Source organism: Alligator mississippiensis, chromosome 15 (assembly GCF_030867095.1).
Source record: "Alligator mississippiensis isolate rAllMis1 chromosome 15, rAllMis1, whole genome shotgun sequence".
In the NCBI taxonomy this organism is placed as follows: Eukaryota; Metazoa; Chordata; order Crocodylia; family Alligatoridae; genus Alligator; species Alligator mississippiensis.
The window spans coordinates 14,257,749-14,274,379 of record NC_081838.1 but is presented as its reverse complement, the minus strand read 5'-3'; positions in this window follow the sequence as shown (position 1 = coordinate 14,274,379).

The following is a 16,631-nucleotide window of genomic DNA, read 5'->3' as shown; positions in this document are numbered from 1 at the left end:
GTCTTCTAACTATTTGGACATTTAAATCTTAGAGAAGATTTCCAAAAAATAATTTTGTTTTCTGTTTAATAGTGCCAAGGACCCAAAGCACTAAAAGGAAGGAGGAAATGGAAGGAGTGTCCCAGAACTCCCTACACACACACAAAAAGTGTACAGGGTCACTCAGATGCTGGGTTGTTCCTTAGTTAGATGCTGGGTTGTACCTGGGTTTTCACTTTCCCCGTCCCCTCTTCTGACAAGCCCAATGCACTCAAATTTTACTCAAGACACTTCAACTCTATCCCCCAAAGCCAGCAGAGATTAAGTGTTCGTGTTCCTGGAGGAACTAATGGCATGCTTTAAGGTGAATAGGACTTTCCCATTGAGGATTTAATTTTTAGGAACTGTCAACTGCAGAGGAGAGGTGGACATTTTTCATTTGAGCAACATGGGACATCTTATAAGAAAGCTTTCCATTTTGTACAGTCTACTGAACTTGACATGTCCACTAGCAGCTAAGAAACTTCTGGACTTGCTCTTTCCTCAGCAGTATTCTCCTCTTTCTGCACAAAGAAAGAAAACTGAAAGAAGATGGGAACATGATGTACTTGGTCACTGGTAACTTCAGAAGGTGACTCAGTAGGAGCTCGACCCAAAAAAACATGTGATATGAAAGACAAACATAGGCATGGCTCTCAAAAAATTATTCTCTTGTTCATGACACAAGTCAGAGTCCCAAATGCAAAACCTAATTAAATCAGGCAAAGCATTATTGATATTTTGCAAGATAATCTTATGGGGCTTACCCTGTCAGTTGCTGGTTGCACACGTAGCAGTAAGGACTATCAACTTTCATTGTCACTCACTGACAATAGTGTGCCCTTCCCTTCAAATTGCCACCTCTTAGTTCTACAGAAAATAAAGATGAGAGCAGCAACAGTGCATATTCTAATGTTCTCAGGATTTAGGAAATCAAAGCACTTCATTAACTGTCATTAAAGCAGTTACAGGGGCAAATTGTAACATTACAACAAATTTCCCATTTGCCTACTGGAAGACACCCCGGCATGTAGCAATAGAGTCTCTGAAAAGCAGACGGAGCTCACTCCTTTGTAAGCCTTGACTAGGTCATGAGTTATTATAGCATTACATTTTTGAGGTTTTAAATTTGCATTTAAAAACCAGAACCAGGTTCCTCTAGCTTTTTGTGAAAACAAGTCTTTTAAATTTCATACGGCAGATCTGCTGGTGGTATCACTTAACACAGCAATCAAGTTCTAGGACAAGAGAAACAGGTGAAAGACTTTTCTCCTTTCTGAAATAAAAAGAAAACTTTGCTGTGGAGTTGTTGTGTGAGAGGGGGGGGAAGCTCTTTGCCGAACATGGCTCCTACCACACGCCATGTCTGGGCAGTGTTCAGATTAGCTCAGTCATCTCAACACACTTCACCTCAGTAAGAACACAAGAAATGCCACGCGGGACAGATCCTGGGTCCATCCAGAAGGTCACAAGCCTCTTACAGCGGCGGGGGGCATGTGAAGCAGGAGAATATTTAGGGAGAACATAACTACACTGTCCTCTCCCCTGCCCCTCTCCTTCCACAGCCTCTAGAAAACCAGGAATGTGTTTTTTCTCTTTCGCCTCCTTGCATATCTACGTAGGCTTTGTGTTATAACATCTGAAGATGCCAACCAGTGTCTGGGCTTGGCGTGGATAAAGTGGCCAACTTTCACTACTTACGGCTTGAAGATAGCAACTAAAAGCTCTCATAAGACCCCGTGCTTTCTTTGCTCCTGAAACTGTCCCCAGCCATTGCCAGCAGCCAGCTCAGGATTAGGCTTCTGCCATGAATCCTGATTCTGCCACACCGGTGAAATCACTGGAGATCAATAAAGACCTGAATTTAATGAATTGACACGAGGGGAAATTCAGCCCAGAGAGGGGGAAAAAGGGCAAAGCTAAGTCACTAAAGTCCCTGTAGGTTTTCCTTTTTTTTTTTGCTTTTAAGTGGGGTTCGCTACCCCTTGAGGCATTTGAAATCCTTCCACCAGTCACAGGGTGTCATCGAGCTTACCTGGCCATTAAATCAGAAAGTTTTGGATGCTCATCTGAGCATAATAAATAAAGGCTCCTTTCCCACTTTGAGTTTCAGACCGCCCCCCTGCATGTAAGACAGTGGAGAAACTGGTCATCAGGGAGCTGTATAGAGACAACGGGCGGGGGAGAGAACAATATGGTTATATTTTGCTTCAATATTTTCCTCTTTAACATTCACTCTGCCCCTGCAAGAGGCTTGTGACCTTCTGCATGGACCTATGATCTGTCCCGTGTGGCATTTCTTGTGTTCCTAATGAGATGAAGTGTGTTGAGATGATGGAGCTAATCTGAACCCTTACCGGACTTGATGCATGGTAGGAGCAACTTATGCAAGGAGCTTGCCACCCTTTTGCAGAACAACACTCCAACAAAGTTTTCTTTGAATTTGGGGAAAGAGAAGACTCTTTCCATCTCTCTCTTTCAAATGCCCTGGAAGTTTACTCCTGAGCTAAGTGCTGCCACCAGCAGATCAGGCCTTTGAACTCTTGAAGAAAATTGATTAGAGAAAAGAGAGAGAAACCTTCTCATTGATTGTTAATGCAAATTAAAAAGCCCCAAATACCAAGGCTATTATAAGACATGACTTAATTAAGGCGTAAAAAAATGCCATAAACAATGAGTGAGCTTGATTTGTATTTTCAAAGTTTCTGTGTTGCTACCTACAGGGGTGTCTTCCAGTAGGAAGGTTTGGACTTCGCAGTAATGTAATGATTTGCCTCTGTAATGAGTGTTAATGAAGTGCTAGAATTTCCACCCTGTTAGTAATTATCCTTATTTTCCATGAAACTAAGCAGTGGGACTTTGAGAGGAAGGTCAAGTTATTGCCAGTATATGACTTCAGACACCTGATGTTCCTGACTGCAACCGACTGAGTGAGCCCTGTGAGATTGTATTGCAAGATAACTTTAGTGTTTTGGACAACTCAATAAGGTTTGGCATGGTGGACTTTCGAATGTGTCATGAACAAGAGTATAGTAATTTTAGTGCCATGGCCATGTGTGCCTTTCATATCTCTTGGTTTTTTGGGTCAATCATCTTCTGAAATGAACAGTGACCACATACATCACGTTGCCATCTCTTTGCTCTTCTCCTCCTTCGTGCAGGAGAGGAGGATTCTGCTGAGGAAAAAACAGGTCTCAAAATTTCCCAGCTGCTAATCCAGATGTCAAACTGACAAGTTCAGTAGAAAGCACAAGGTGGAAAGTTTTGTTACAGGAAACTGCAGGTTGCTCAAATGAAAAAAGCTCTACGACCCTTGTGCAGTAGTAACATCTTAATGGGAAACTTCTGCTTGCCTTAAAACATCTCATGATTCCCTCTAGGGATGTGAACACTTGATCAATGCAGGTGTTTTGAGGATGGAGTTGAAGTGTGTTGAGTGGAATATGAGTGCTGTGGGATTCTCAGAAAGGGGACGGGGCAGGTGAAAACCCTTCTCTAAGGTACAACCCAGCATCTGGTTGGGTTGTACCTGACCGAACACTTTCTGGGGGGGTGTTGAGCTATGGGACACTCCTTCCTCTTCCTCCTTGAAGTGGTTTGGGTCTTTTGTAGCACTATTAGAAGCAAAATAAATTTATGGAAATGTTCTCTAGGATGAAATGTTTTGAAAACAACCAGTTAGCTCTACCTTTGTGGTAAACTGTGAAAATATTAGCTTCTTTTCTGAATCAAGCTCAGTGCTAAGTTCAAGGTCCTAATAATTTCCTCTGAAAAAGGAAACTCTGAGTGTCAGCAAGTTTTACCCTCCCCTCCCAGTGTCACCTCTCTTAGATCATCTCAATAAGACCAGGAAAGTAGTTGGCCCGGCAATTTTTAAGATGGAAAAACATTGGCATGGGCATGTGAAATACCGGGAGGCAGAGGACAAACTAATAATCCCCAACAACAAGGAAAACAATTATTTAATTTCAAGGTGTGACATCCACAACAGAAGATTTTGCAGCTGATAACCAAAACAAGGGTGTTTTCCATGCAACAGGAAGATTAGGAACCTGTATAAAAGGGTTTGCAAGCCAGGGCTCTTTACTCTCTTCTCCTGATTTACTCTCCCTGGTAAGCCAGGTAAGTCCATTTGAACTCAATTTCTTTTTAACTATGGGGATACTGTGTTAAACAGTCTTTAACATTAGGACTGAATCTTGCCTATATACTTTGCAATATTTTAGGTTATTAAAGGGAACTAAAGAACTGCAGAATGGGAACAAAGGGAACTAATGGGAATTAAAGGGAACTAAAGAATGAATGTTTGGTTGTTTGAATCATTGAGACAAACTTCATACTCGGCTTTTAACTCAGTTGTGCACAAAAGAAATTCCACAGCGCATCCTTTCCACGCTTTCTTCCTGTTCTCGGAAGCAAGTGCCACTTGGCATTATTGAGGACAGGAGAAAAGATTAAGAGAATTGCTGTCCTGATGCACTGGGTTTTTGTGTGTGTGATTAGAAGTACCGGGTGCCATAAGACCTTCATTTTCATGTATTCATTAGCAAACTTGCTGAATCACAGCGGGTGAATCGCTAAGAATTTTTCCCACATGTCCCTACCCTGGTCTGCATGAAACGTTTTTCACAATTGATGGGAAGTGGCACTCTTCCCCAAAACAAAGCCTGTGTTTCCCAGTTTCAGTAAGTGCTTTGAGGAGAAGGAGGCTATAGAGGGGAAGACAGCAGAGCAGCCTAAGGTGACTGGAGCAAGGGACAGAGAAGAAGAATTGGGATCCAACATGTGACCAGAAGCAGAGGGATTTGGCCATAGCATCACTGATCCATCTCGTTTTCTAAGTTGGCCTTTCTACAGCTGTCACTGCAGTCATCGGTCAGGCTTAAATTACTACACAGCACCTTCTGCGGTGCTCAGGATCTGTCCCTTGTTTTTGTTGCTTTAGTTGCAGTTGGTGGGTTGCAGGAATTAGGGAGCTCACAGGTGAGGTTGGCCTTTGAAGGGTATTGGGGACACTAATGACCAGACTGAAAGAGGGACCAGCTGAGGTGACGCTGTGCCACATCTTGTGCAAAGTGTCAGTGTGCCCAATCAGAAGTGACAATCAAATCCTGAGTTAGGTATCCATGGCCAGCTTAGCTCAAATGAAGAGACTCAAGCTCCTCCTGTGCAAATCAGGCAGCATGTTCAGCCAATGCAAAGCCAGAAGAGAGGGAGCAACATCTGACATCTCACCCCTCTCCCCAACTGGGGTGATTCCCACAAGCGCTGACTTTGTCTGGGATTTGGGATCCATAACTGGATACTGTCTAAGGATGAATCCTTCCTGCAGTGCAACTAGTGTCAGAGGTGCAATCCACCTTTGCCCCCAGATCCCAGTGTCAATTGACAAAGAGGAAGACTTGGGTTCTGGGTGCTGAAGTGAATGCACATCCTCCACGTCCCAGGAATGTGCCGGCACCATTGGACCAGGGGCCCAATGTGAGAAGGTTTTGAAGCTGTTGTATAGGGTAGAGGCTGATGGCAAGTGGAGTAAAAAAGAAAGGAGAGCAGTGACACAGGCAGAAAGTGGGGATGTGGCCAGCATTTCCCTGCTCCTTCTCCCAGTCTCCAGGGCCCTACCAGATTTCCCTTTGAGTCACACCCACATTGTCACCCTTGATCGCATCAGAACAGCACATGTGTCATGTTTCCCCTGCTCCCTGCTGTGTTTCAGATTCGCCTCCAGCACAGCAAGATGTTTGACAGCCTGGACATGATCGAAGACCTGCATTACCCGGGCCAGTCTGACTGTCTTCCCTACCAGCGTAGAAGGCCACCATACACGTGTTGTTGCTATGACTGCTGGGGAAGGCTGGTTTGGAAAGGTTGCTGCTGGTCCGTACCCCCCTGGTGGTGCCGTCAGGGTGGCTCTGGAAAGGGCTGGCCATGCTAAATGCAGCTAGAATATCCACGAAAAGCAAGATACAGATTCACGACTGACCCGAAGGACATGGCTTGGAGCACTGCTAAGCACTCAGCACCTCCGTTGCGATTGGTTTCACATTGCTAGAAGACTCCCCGCACGTACAAGTGTTTCCTACACTTTGCTTTCTCACTCTAGGAACTTTGAATTGTCTGTGCTGTCAAGCATTGAGACCTCTTCATGCTGTGCTGTCATTTAAAAGGAAGCCTCTGCTTCCTTAGAGTCCATATGCAATCCATTGCAGACCACATGACACAGCCACAGTTATTAGAAGGGTTTGTTTTGTCAACGGGAAGGAGAAGCATGTCTATCCTTTGCTTCTAACTTGAAATTTGGCAGCAAAATCTGCATCATGGGGAAGCTACTTATTCCCCTCTTTACCTGGTGCTTTTCCTCATGTGACATTATTCCAGGAGAAAGGCAGTAAATAAATAGATTGAAGCAGCTAGGTAGTCAAAGTCAGCAGCTGCAAAGAAAGCAGCACACCTTGTACAAAATGGGCCATGTGTAGTATTCTGGTGGTGGCCCTTTGGCCAATCTTGGCAATATTTGCTCTCTCCTCTGGATCCATTCTGTGTCTGTATACTTCATTTCTTCTAAGCATTAAAATTCCTCTGAAGCATAATATTTGCCTCCTGGTTTTTTTCCTCTCCATTCCTAAAGATCAGACCTGGAACATGTCTGTGTGCCCTGTTCTTTCCCCCTACCCCAGATCGCGTATTTGCTATTCTCTCTTATATAGAATACCTGGTCCTTTTCAGCTGGGGCTCCATGACTGATACTTTTGCGCTTTCTACATTGCAGAAACATAATGCCAGCACTCCAATGTCTCTAACTATTACCACCCTGGTTTGGTCAATATTAAGACAAATCCATGCTACGCAGCGCTGATCTGAAATCCTGCAATCTCTGGCAAGAAGGAGCTCAGGGCCTGTCTGCAAGGCTGTGTCTTTATGTCACTGGAGGCAGTAGTGCCCTATTCCATTTCCCCAGAACTCAGAATTAGGTTTTCTCTTGTGTATCTATACAAGATACTAAAAGTCCCCACCTCTTCCCCCCCCCCCACTGGTGCCCCCCTACTAAAATCCCCACCCTACTGCTGCCCCTCATTCACTCCACAACAGCTCCCCTGCCCTTCTTGTGTCCTTTTCCTGACCCCCAAAGCCCCTGCCCCCCAGCCCCACTGATGGAAGCCACCAGCAACCAGTAGCGCTGTGGAAAACTTCAGGTGATAATTTGATACGGAGGAGATCCAGCCCGATATTCAGTGGCTGAATCTCCAAATCTAACTCTGAATCAATGCAGGGGACCACTAAAATGGTTCAAATTGATTCAAGGCTCTCCAACTCTTTGGAAAAGATTTCGAGAATGTCAGTGATCCAGGCAGGCCCCGCCCACTGCAGCAGGGAGGTGGAGCCAGACTCCATGCCAGTACGTAGTGGGTGGGGGAAGGGGGGCTGGAGGAGCAGGGAGGGACCCCTGCCAGGCCCCATCCCCTGCGTGCTCCTCCGTCCCAGCTCCCAGTGCTTTAAAAAAAAGTCCCAACTCACCAGGTGCTGCTGGGCGGGGGAGCAATCCCTGCTGCCCACTACTGTGACACGCTGCATTGTGGGGGTTCTCCCACAAGCCCCATGACACCCTCCTGCTCCCCCAGCCCACCCCCATGCCTGCTTCACCCACCCCAGTTCCAGCCCTGGACTCACCGGCTCCTGCAATAACCTTGGATCTTTGGGGAGCTCATGGAACAGCCCCCCACGTGGCATGGGGCAGCAGGGATTGCCCCCCACTGGACAGGAACTGGGGTGTTAAAGGGTGGAGCTGTGGCAAGCAGGGCAGCCATGGGAAGGGTTGGGGGAGGTGGGGGTCAGAGGGCTTGTGCAGAGCCCCTCATGCAGTGTGGGACAGTGAAGGGTAGTGAGGATCACTTCCCCCCTCTCCCCACACTCGCCCAGCAGGACCTGGTGAGTTGGGGCTTTTTTTTGGTTGAAAGTGCTGGGAACTGGGCTGGGTGGGGCATGCATTGCTGGGCTGGGAGAGGGGGTGGGGGATGGGCCTGTGTGATTCAGAGATTCAGCAGCAGCCAACTCTCCAAATGAGGTTGGCCAAATTGATTCAGGACAGTGATTCGAATCACTATCCCCCCAATCAGTCAAATCTGAAGTGAATACTGGCAACTTCACGCAGGCCTAGTTGCCCAGACTATGAGGCCAAGGACCCAGGTCCACAGCTCCCTGTCCCCAACAGAAGGCAGTGGCTGCTGCAGCAGAAGTAGCACAAGCCAGCTTTCCTGCTCTTGCCAGCCTGCAGAGCTTTTTGCAAAAGAGGGTAATATGCAGGTTTCTCTGCTAAAAGTGAAAATCCATTTTTTCTCTGAGAAAGCAGGGAAATCCATAGTTTTCTCTGTTTTTTTCCATGGGGTCTCTGCTTAACCAGACTGTCCTGCCACGGCCTGGCTACACCCCACTCAGCACTGTCAAAGAGTAGGGAGGGCTGCTCTAGTGTCCCTGTGTTTTCTAGCCTGAGCCACTGAAGCCATGTGCCTGCATTTTCTCAATCCAGAGGCAATGTCTGTGCTGTTACAAACTGATTCAACCTGGCCAGGTTAGACTAACGTGCAAAAATTGCATCAATTCAATCTCAGGTTTTTGGAATGTCTGTCCTTAGCCCAGGGAATGAAGCTTTATGGAGCAGTGGTAGTGGCTTGCAGGTTTCAGGGTTAAAAAAGATTGCTGTTTAAGGGCAAATTGTTCAAAGACTCAAAAAATCAAGTTATCCTCAGGACATCTTAGAAAAAGCACTAGGGGAATCTAAAGGAAAGAGATGAAATTTACCCTTTCCTAAAAAATTGCAGGGATGGTAGCCTATTCTTAGGGCATGAAGTCTGCCAAATTTTAGTGAGATAGCTGCAGAGGTTTCTGGGAAACTGCACCTCAAACTCTTCAAACCAGAAATCCTGACACTTGCCAGCATTGGAAGCCTCCTCTCATCCAGTGTGCAGATCTGGGTGCTCACACCCCTGGGAGGGCTGTGCTGGACTCCTCCCAAGGGTGCAGGTCCATGGATCTGTGCACCATATCATTAGAGGCTGCCGCTGCTGCCTGGCACTGGTGAAGATTGCTGCTGCTGCCTGAGCGTCCTCTCATCTGGTGCAGATCCAGAGGCCTGCACCTCTCAGAGCAGTCCAGTACACCCTGGCAGCCCTCCCAGGAGTGTGAGCCCCTGGCTCTGCACCCTGGATTCAAGATGACTCAGGATGCCTCTCCCACCAGGGACCAGCGCCCCCCAATTGCCTCCCTGCTCGGCTACAGCCCCCCACTTGGTCCGCAACTGGCTCCACCCCCGCCCCCCCCCCGTGTGGCCTGCGGATGGATCCAGTACCCCCTACATGCTTCCCCTGAGCTCCAGTGTTTTGTTTTGAAGCACTGTCCCATTTTGTTTAAACAAAACCATTTAGCTGTTTCGAGAAGTTTTGACATTTCACCCATAGGCTATATTGGGGAATCATGAAAATACAACTTTGTCATTTGTGGCCTGATTTGCATGAAAACTGCAGGGATGGTATCCCATTCTCAGGGCATGACATCTGCCAAGTTTCAAGGACTTAGATGCAGAGGTTTCTGGGAAACTGTACCTCAAACTGTTCAAACCACAAGTCCTGACACTTGCCTGGAGCGGCAGCCTCCTCTCATCCAGCGTATCGATCCAGAGGCTCACACCCCTGGGAGGGCTGTGCTGGGCTCCTCCCTGGGGTGTAGGACCCTGAATCTGTGCACGATATGAGTAGAGGCTGCTGCTGCCAGCTGAGACCAGTGAAGATTGCTGCTGCCTGAGCCTCTTCTCATCTAGTGCAGATCCGGGGCGTATACCCCTGAGAGCAATGCTCTTTACGAGAAAGAATAGCAAGCACCCCATCTCGGGGTTGGAGGAAAGAAAAGGGCACACAAACATGATCCAGGGCTGATTTTCATTTCTGTGTAGTACTTCAGTGGCAATTGAGTCATGCTTGGTGCTGGGCTCTGCACAGGAGGGAATTACATCAGCAGGTTTGCAAGTAAGGAAGGGAGGGGAAAAGAACCCAGGAGGCAAATATTATTCTGCAGAGTAATTTAAATGCACAGAACTCGAGTATACAGACACAGAAGGGATACAGGGGAGAGAGCAAATACTCCCAAGGTTTTCCAAAGGGCCACAACCAGTATTCTACACCTGGCCCATGTGTACAAGGTGTGCTTCTCTCTTTGCAGGAGACTGAGGGGAGACTTAATAGCAGTTTTCAGCTACCTGAAGGATGGTTCAAAAGAGGATGGAGATGGACTGTTTTCAGTGGTGGCAGATGACAGAAAAAGGAGCAATGGACTCAGGTGGCAGCAAGGGAAGTTTAGGTTAGATATTCGGAAGAACTTTCTCACTAGGAGGGTAGTAAAACACTGAGACAGGGTACCCATGGAGGTGGTGAAAGCTCCATCCCTGGGGGTATCCAAAACCCAGATAAACAAAGCCTTGACTGGGATAATCTGGTTGGGGTGGTCCTGCTTTGAGCAGGGGATTGGACTTGAGGTCCCTTCCAACCACCCTTGTCTATGATTCCTTGATTCTATGTGTTCTGTTTAAGATGGTTTTTCCATAAATTGGACATGGTTTGAGCAAACCAGGTTGGAGGTTGAAATGCCTGGGAAGGAGACCTGAGACTCCTCTCTGTTTTTAAGGGTAGAGGAGAAAAGGATTGGAGAGATTTGAGGGCTGGCATTCTGTTTCTGCAATGTGGAAAGCACAGTATTGTCAGTCATGGAGCCATGGCATGAAAAGGACCAGGTGTTCAATATGAGAAAGAATAGTAAACACCCCACCTGGAGTAGGAGGAAAGAACAAGGCACACAGAATAGGTGATGCAGTCCTCCCGAGCGTGGGGGAGGCACAGTGACCACCTGCAGGTGGCAGGGGCAGTGTCGCCAGTGGGGGCATTGCAGTGGGGAGGGGGGAAAGCAGGCTCCAGGGCCATGTGAGGCAGCTGTAGCATAATGGGGGAGGCAGTCTTTAGTCGAGGCCTAGGCAGCCCCTGGCCCGATAGTGCAGGCACAGTCCTGGGATTTGGGGAATGTGCATTCACTTCAGGCCCCAGAACTCAAGTTGTTTTCTTTCTGCTTCCTACCACTGGGATCTGGGAGCCTTAGACACTTAACTCAGGATTTCAATTGTCACTCCTGACTGTGCACACCCAGTTTCCACAAGACATGCCACACCATAACCCAGGGGTGGGCAAAATATGGCCCGCGGGCCGCATCCGGCCCATGAGAACAGTCTATCCAGCCCACACAGCCCCGAAAAATTTTAGAAAATGAATATTTATGTGTCTTTGGTTCCTGTAAAAAATGACAGGAACCAGGGGCAGTAGGACCCAGGGGAAGCCCAGCGGGCTTCCACAATAGCAGTGCCTGCCCGGCTCGTTCCCTGCTGGGGAGCAGAGGGTCGGGGCTGCACATTGCCCCCTTCCTGTACCACAGGGCTGGGGGGCACTGGGAGTGATTGGGTGCATGGGACAACTGGTGCCTCCTGAGTCTGGAGGGGGCACCTGAGGTCCCCCCACACCCGATCACTGCGCAAGTGGCGTGCGGGCCCCCCCCCCCCCCCCGCCGGCATGGTCCCCTGCAGACCCAGAAGTCCACTTCCGGGATCACTGTCAAGCATGAGGAAGCCCCCTTCCACACTCCTGTGGGACGCCCCATCCACCCGAGCATCACAGCGTTCATGAGCCATGCCTGATTCCTCAAGCTCTATAGAAAAGACACTTCAATTCTCTGAAGCAGCATTGAATCTTCAGATGCAGATTCAGCCATTTGAATACGGGACAGTAATCCAAATCAACAAATTGAATCACTGTCCCTGATTTGGGCTGAATCTGAATCGAATAGGGACCATTTCACACACCCCTACCTTGTACCATTAAGATAGAGCCAACCGGCTTTTTAAAAACTATTTTGACTTTTAAATCTTAGAGAATTTTCAAAACTTAGTTTAGTTTTGTTTCTAAAATGCCACCAAAGACCCAAAGCGCTGCAAGGAAGAAGGGGAAACAATGTCCCAGAGCTCCCTACACATACTCAGAAAGTCTTCAGAGTCACTCAGATGCTGGACTGTACCTTAGAGAAGGGTTTTCACTTTCCCCGGTCCCTCTTCTGACAAGCCCACTGCACTCGAATTCCACTCCATAGACTTCAACTCCATCCTCAAAACACCTCCATAGATCAAGTGTGCACGTTCCTAGAGGAGCTAATGGGATGTTTTAAGGACAACAGGACTTTTCCATTAAAATTGTCATTTTTGGGAAGTGTCAGCTGAAGAAAAGAGGTGGAAATTTTTCATTTGGGCAACCTGTGACATCTTATAGCAAAGCTTTCCACTTCATACGATCTACTGAAGTGGTCTATTTGACATCTCCACTAGCTGCTAAGGAACTTCTGGACTTGCTTTTTCCTCAGCAGAATTCTCCTCTTCCTGCATCAAGATGGTAAACTTAAAGGAGATGGCAATATGATTGACTTGGTCACTGTTTGCTTCAGAAGATGGGCCAGAAGAACTCGCCCCTAAAAAACAAGAGAGGTGAAAGCCAAACATGGACATGGCTCTGAAATAATTATACTCTTCTTCAAGATACATTTAGAAGTCCAAAACGCGAAACCTTATTTAATGAGCTTAGCACAAAACTTATCTTGCAACACAGTCTCACAGGCCTCACTCAGTTGCAGGTTGCACACGTACCAGTCAGGACTATCATAGATTGATAGATCGTTAGGGGCTGGAAGGGACCTTGTAGATTATTGGTTCTGGCCCCCCAGCTCTAGGCAGGAAGACAACTGGGGTCAAGTGAGCCCAGCAAGGTGATGGTCCAGTGTTTTTCCAGGAGTTTATATCCATTGGTCCTGGTCTTTCCCAGGGGTGCCCTAGTGAACAGTTGTTCACCGAGCTCCTGATGCACTCCTGTGATATAGCGGTAAGCTGCTATCAAGTCCCCTCTCAACTTTCTCTTCTTTAGGCTAAAGAGGCCCAGGTCCCTCAGCCTTTCCTTGTATGGCTTGCCTTGCAAATCCTTGATCATACGGGTGGCTCTTTTCTTGACCCTCTCAAGTTTTTCATGTCCTTATTGTAGTGTGGAGCCCAGAACTGGATGCAGTACTCCAACTGCGGTCTCCTCAGTGCACAGTACAGCAGGAGTATCACTTCCTTAGTTTTACACGAGATGCATCGTTGATGCAGGCCAGCATGTTGTTTGCCCAGGTGTGTTAAGTCATTTAGTGGCAATAACGTGAACTTCACGTCGATGTCCCACTGCTTCGTTTCATAGGAAATAAGGATAATAACAGACACCATGGATATTCTAATGTTCTCTGAATTTATGATGTCAAAGCACTTCATTAACACTCATTACAGCTGTTACAGTGGCAAATTATTACATTACTACAAAGTTCATACTTTCCTACAGGAAGACACTCCTGTATGTAGCAATACAGGCACTTTAAAAATGCAAATCAAGCTCACTGGTTTTTAAGCCTTAATTATGGCCTTGGAATCTGGGGCTTTTAAATTTGCATTTTAAAAGATAAGCAGGTTTCTCTGTTCTTTGCAACAACAAAAAAAATTCTTTAGAAGTTTACAGGCCAGATCTGCTGGTGGTATCACTTAGCACATCAGTCAACTTCTCAGGCACCTGAAAGACAGATATGGAAAGACTCTTCTCCTTCCTCAGAGTAAATGAAAATGATGTAGGAGCGTTGTTCTGTAAAAGGGTGGGAAGCTCTTTGCAAAACGTGGCTCCTACCACACACCAAGTCTGGTCAGTGTTCAGATTAGCTCAGTCATCTTAGCACGTTTCACCTCAATATAAACAGAAAAATGCCACACTGGACAGATCATTGGTCCATGCAGAAGGTCGCAGGTGTCTTCCAGCAACAGAGGACATGTTTAGGGGAAGAATATTGAAACAGAACAAAACCACGCTGTTCACTCCCCTGCCCCTCTCCCTCTGCAGCTCCCAGATGAGCAGGAATTGTTTTTTCTCTCTCTTCCTAGGCTTTCTCTTTTGAACATATCAAGTTGCCAACAAGTGTCTTTGCTAGGCATGCAAAAGCTGAGGATGTTCATTGTCATACAGTTTTACAACTGTAACGGAGACCTTTCATAAGACCCCATGCTTTCTTTTCTCCTACAACCACCCCCAGACATCACCAGCAAGCATCTCAGCAATAGTCTTCTATTCTGAATCCTGATGCTGCCACATTGGTGAAACCAAGGAATTTCTAATTGACCTGCGGGGGAATTCAGCACAGAGCCAAAAAACCCCTCAAACAACTCACAAAGTAAAACATAAAAAAGGAAATAATACACAGTTAAACTTGAGCACTCCAGAGTTTTAAAAATTGTAAGTGGGGTTCACAAGACAGGTGAAGTATCTGAGTCCTTCCATCAGTTAATGAGCTGACGTTGACTGCATTTCAGCGGGCACTGAATTGTACAAAATAATGGCCCCTTCCCCACTTTGACTTTCAGAAACGCCAGCACATGAATGTGTGGACTAAACTGGTTTCACGCATATGAGAGCAAATGCTCCTATCAGTCACTGCTCTGGGTAGCCTGCAGATTTCCCCGCAATCTTTCAACGCCAATGAATTCCATAGAGCAAGATCAGGAAGAAGGTCAATTCATAAAGTTTTAATTTAAAAGACATCTTGAGGGGCATGGGGAGTGGGGGTAGGGGGTGGGGAGGGAGGATGTATTTTGCCAGTGATAAGATAAGTCAAAAACACAATAATTGCAAACACAGAGAGAAAGAATCATAGCATTTGGAGGCTTGGCACACTCGACACACACACGTTCTGTCACTAATAGGGGCCTCAGATACAGAAGGCACCACAAATGCTCCCTGCAGTCTGAGAACTGTATAAAAGGGCTCACAGGTGCGGGTGTTTTAACCACTCACCTTTTCTCCTTGGTGAGCCAGGTATGTCCAATTGAGTTTGATCTCTCACAGATATTTACCTTTAAGTTTTAAATTTAAAATTGTATCTTCCATTCACTGGTTTTCAGCAATGCTTAGAGTCTTTCTCTTGGTTTTGCTGCTTTTGTTGCCGTTGGTTTGTTGGCAGAAATTAGGGAGCCCTCAGCTGAGGTTTGCATTTCAAGGGCATTTGGGACACTAATGGCCAATGAGGTGTCCAGGGCCCCTTATCTCAAATGAAGAGACTCAAGCTTCTCCAATGAAAACCAAACAATATGGTCAGCCACTGCAAAGCCCAAAAGAGAGGGACCGATATCCACATCCCACCACTTTGCTCAACTGGATTGATTCCCCACAGCCCTGGACTTGCTTAGTATTGTGGGATCTTATCTGAAAACTCCCTAAGGCCGAATCCTTCCTCCAGTGCAACAAGTGTCAGAGGTGCAATCCACCTTTGGCCCCCAGATCCCAGAGGCAGGAGGCAGAAAGAGGAAGACTTTGGTTCTGGGTCCTGAAGTCAATGCACATTCCCCACGTCCCAGGACTGTGCCTGCACCATTGAGCCTGGGGCTGCCTAGGCCTGGACTAAATGCTCCCTCCCCCAAACCTGCTGCAGCTGCCCCACAGGGCTCTGGAGCCTGCTTTCCAGCCAGCATTTTGCAGGCAAAGAAAGTGAGAAGGCTTCAAAGCTGTTGTTTGTGGGAGAGGCTGAGGGCAAGTGAAGCAAAGAGATGAGTTGGAGGAAAGAAGAACAGCAACACAGGCAGAAAGGAGGGCTAAGGTCAGCATTTCCCTGCTCCATCCCCCAGCCGCTGGAACCCGACCAGATTACCCTGAGAGTCACACCCAAGTTTTGACCCTTGATCCCACCAGAACTGCAGATGTGTCGTGTCTCCTCTGCTCCCTTCTGTGTGTCTCAGGTTCGCCTCCAGCACATGTTTGACAGCTTGGAAATGACTGAAGACCTGTTTTACCAAGCTCTCCTCCCCTAGAAGGCCAGCATATAAGTGCTGTTGGTATGACTGAGGTGGAAGACTGATTCTGCGTGGTTGCTGCTGGTCCATACCCGCATCGTGGTCTCATACAAACAGCCCTGGAAACCACTGGCCCTGCTAAATCTAGTGCAAATATCAATGGCACTAGAACAATGTGGACATGAAAACCAAGATACATAGGCATAGCTGACCCAAAGGACATGGCTCGTAGCAGAGCTAAGCACTCAGCTCCTCCATTGTGAGAGCTTAGCATTGCAAAGCATGATTAAGGCTTCTGCATGCTGTGCTGCCATTGAAAAGGAAGCATCTGACTCCCTAGAGTCCACTTGCAATCCATTACAGACCACATGACACAGCCACAGTGCTTTAGAAGGGGTTTGGTGTCAACAGGAAAGGGATGCTCCTTTATCCTTTTCTTCTAACTTGACACTTGACTACAGAAACTGCATGATGGCAAAGCTACTTATTGCCCTCCTTACCTGGTGCTTTACCTCATGTCATATTATTTAGGTAGAAAAGGAGTAAATAAATAGATGAAAGCAGCTTGGTAGTAAAAGTCAGCAGCTGCAAAGAGAGGAGCACACCTTGTACAAATGGGCCAGGCCGAGAATCCTGGTTCTGGCCCTTTGGAAAACCTTGGGAGTATTTGCTCCCTCCCCTGTAT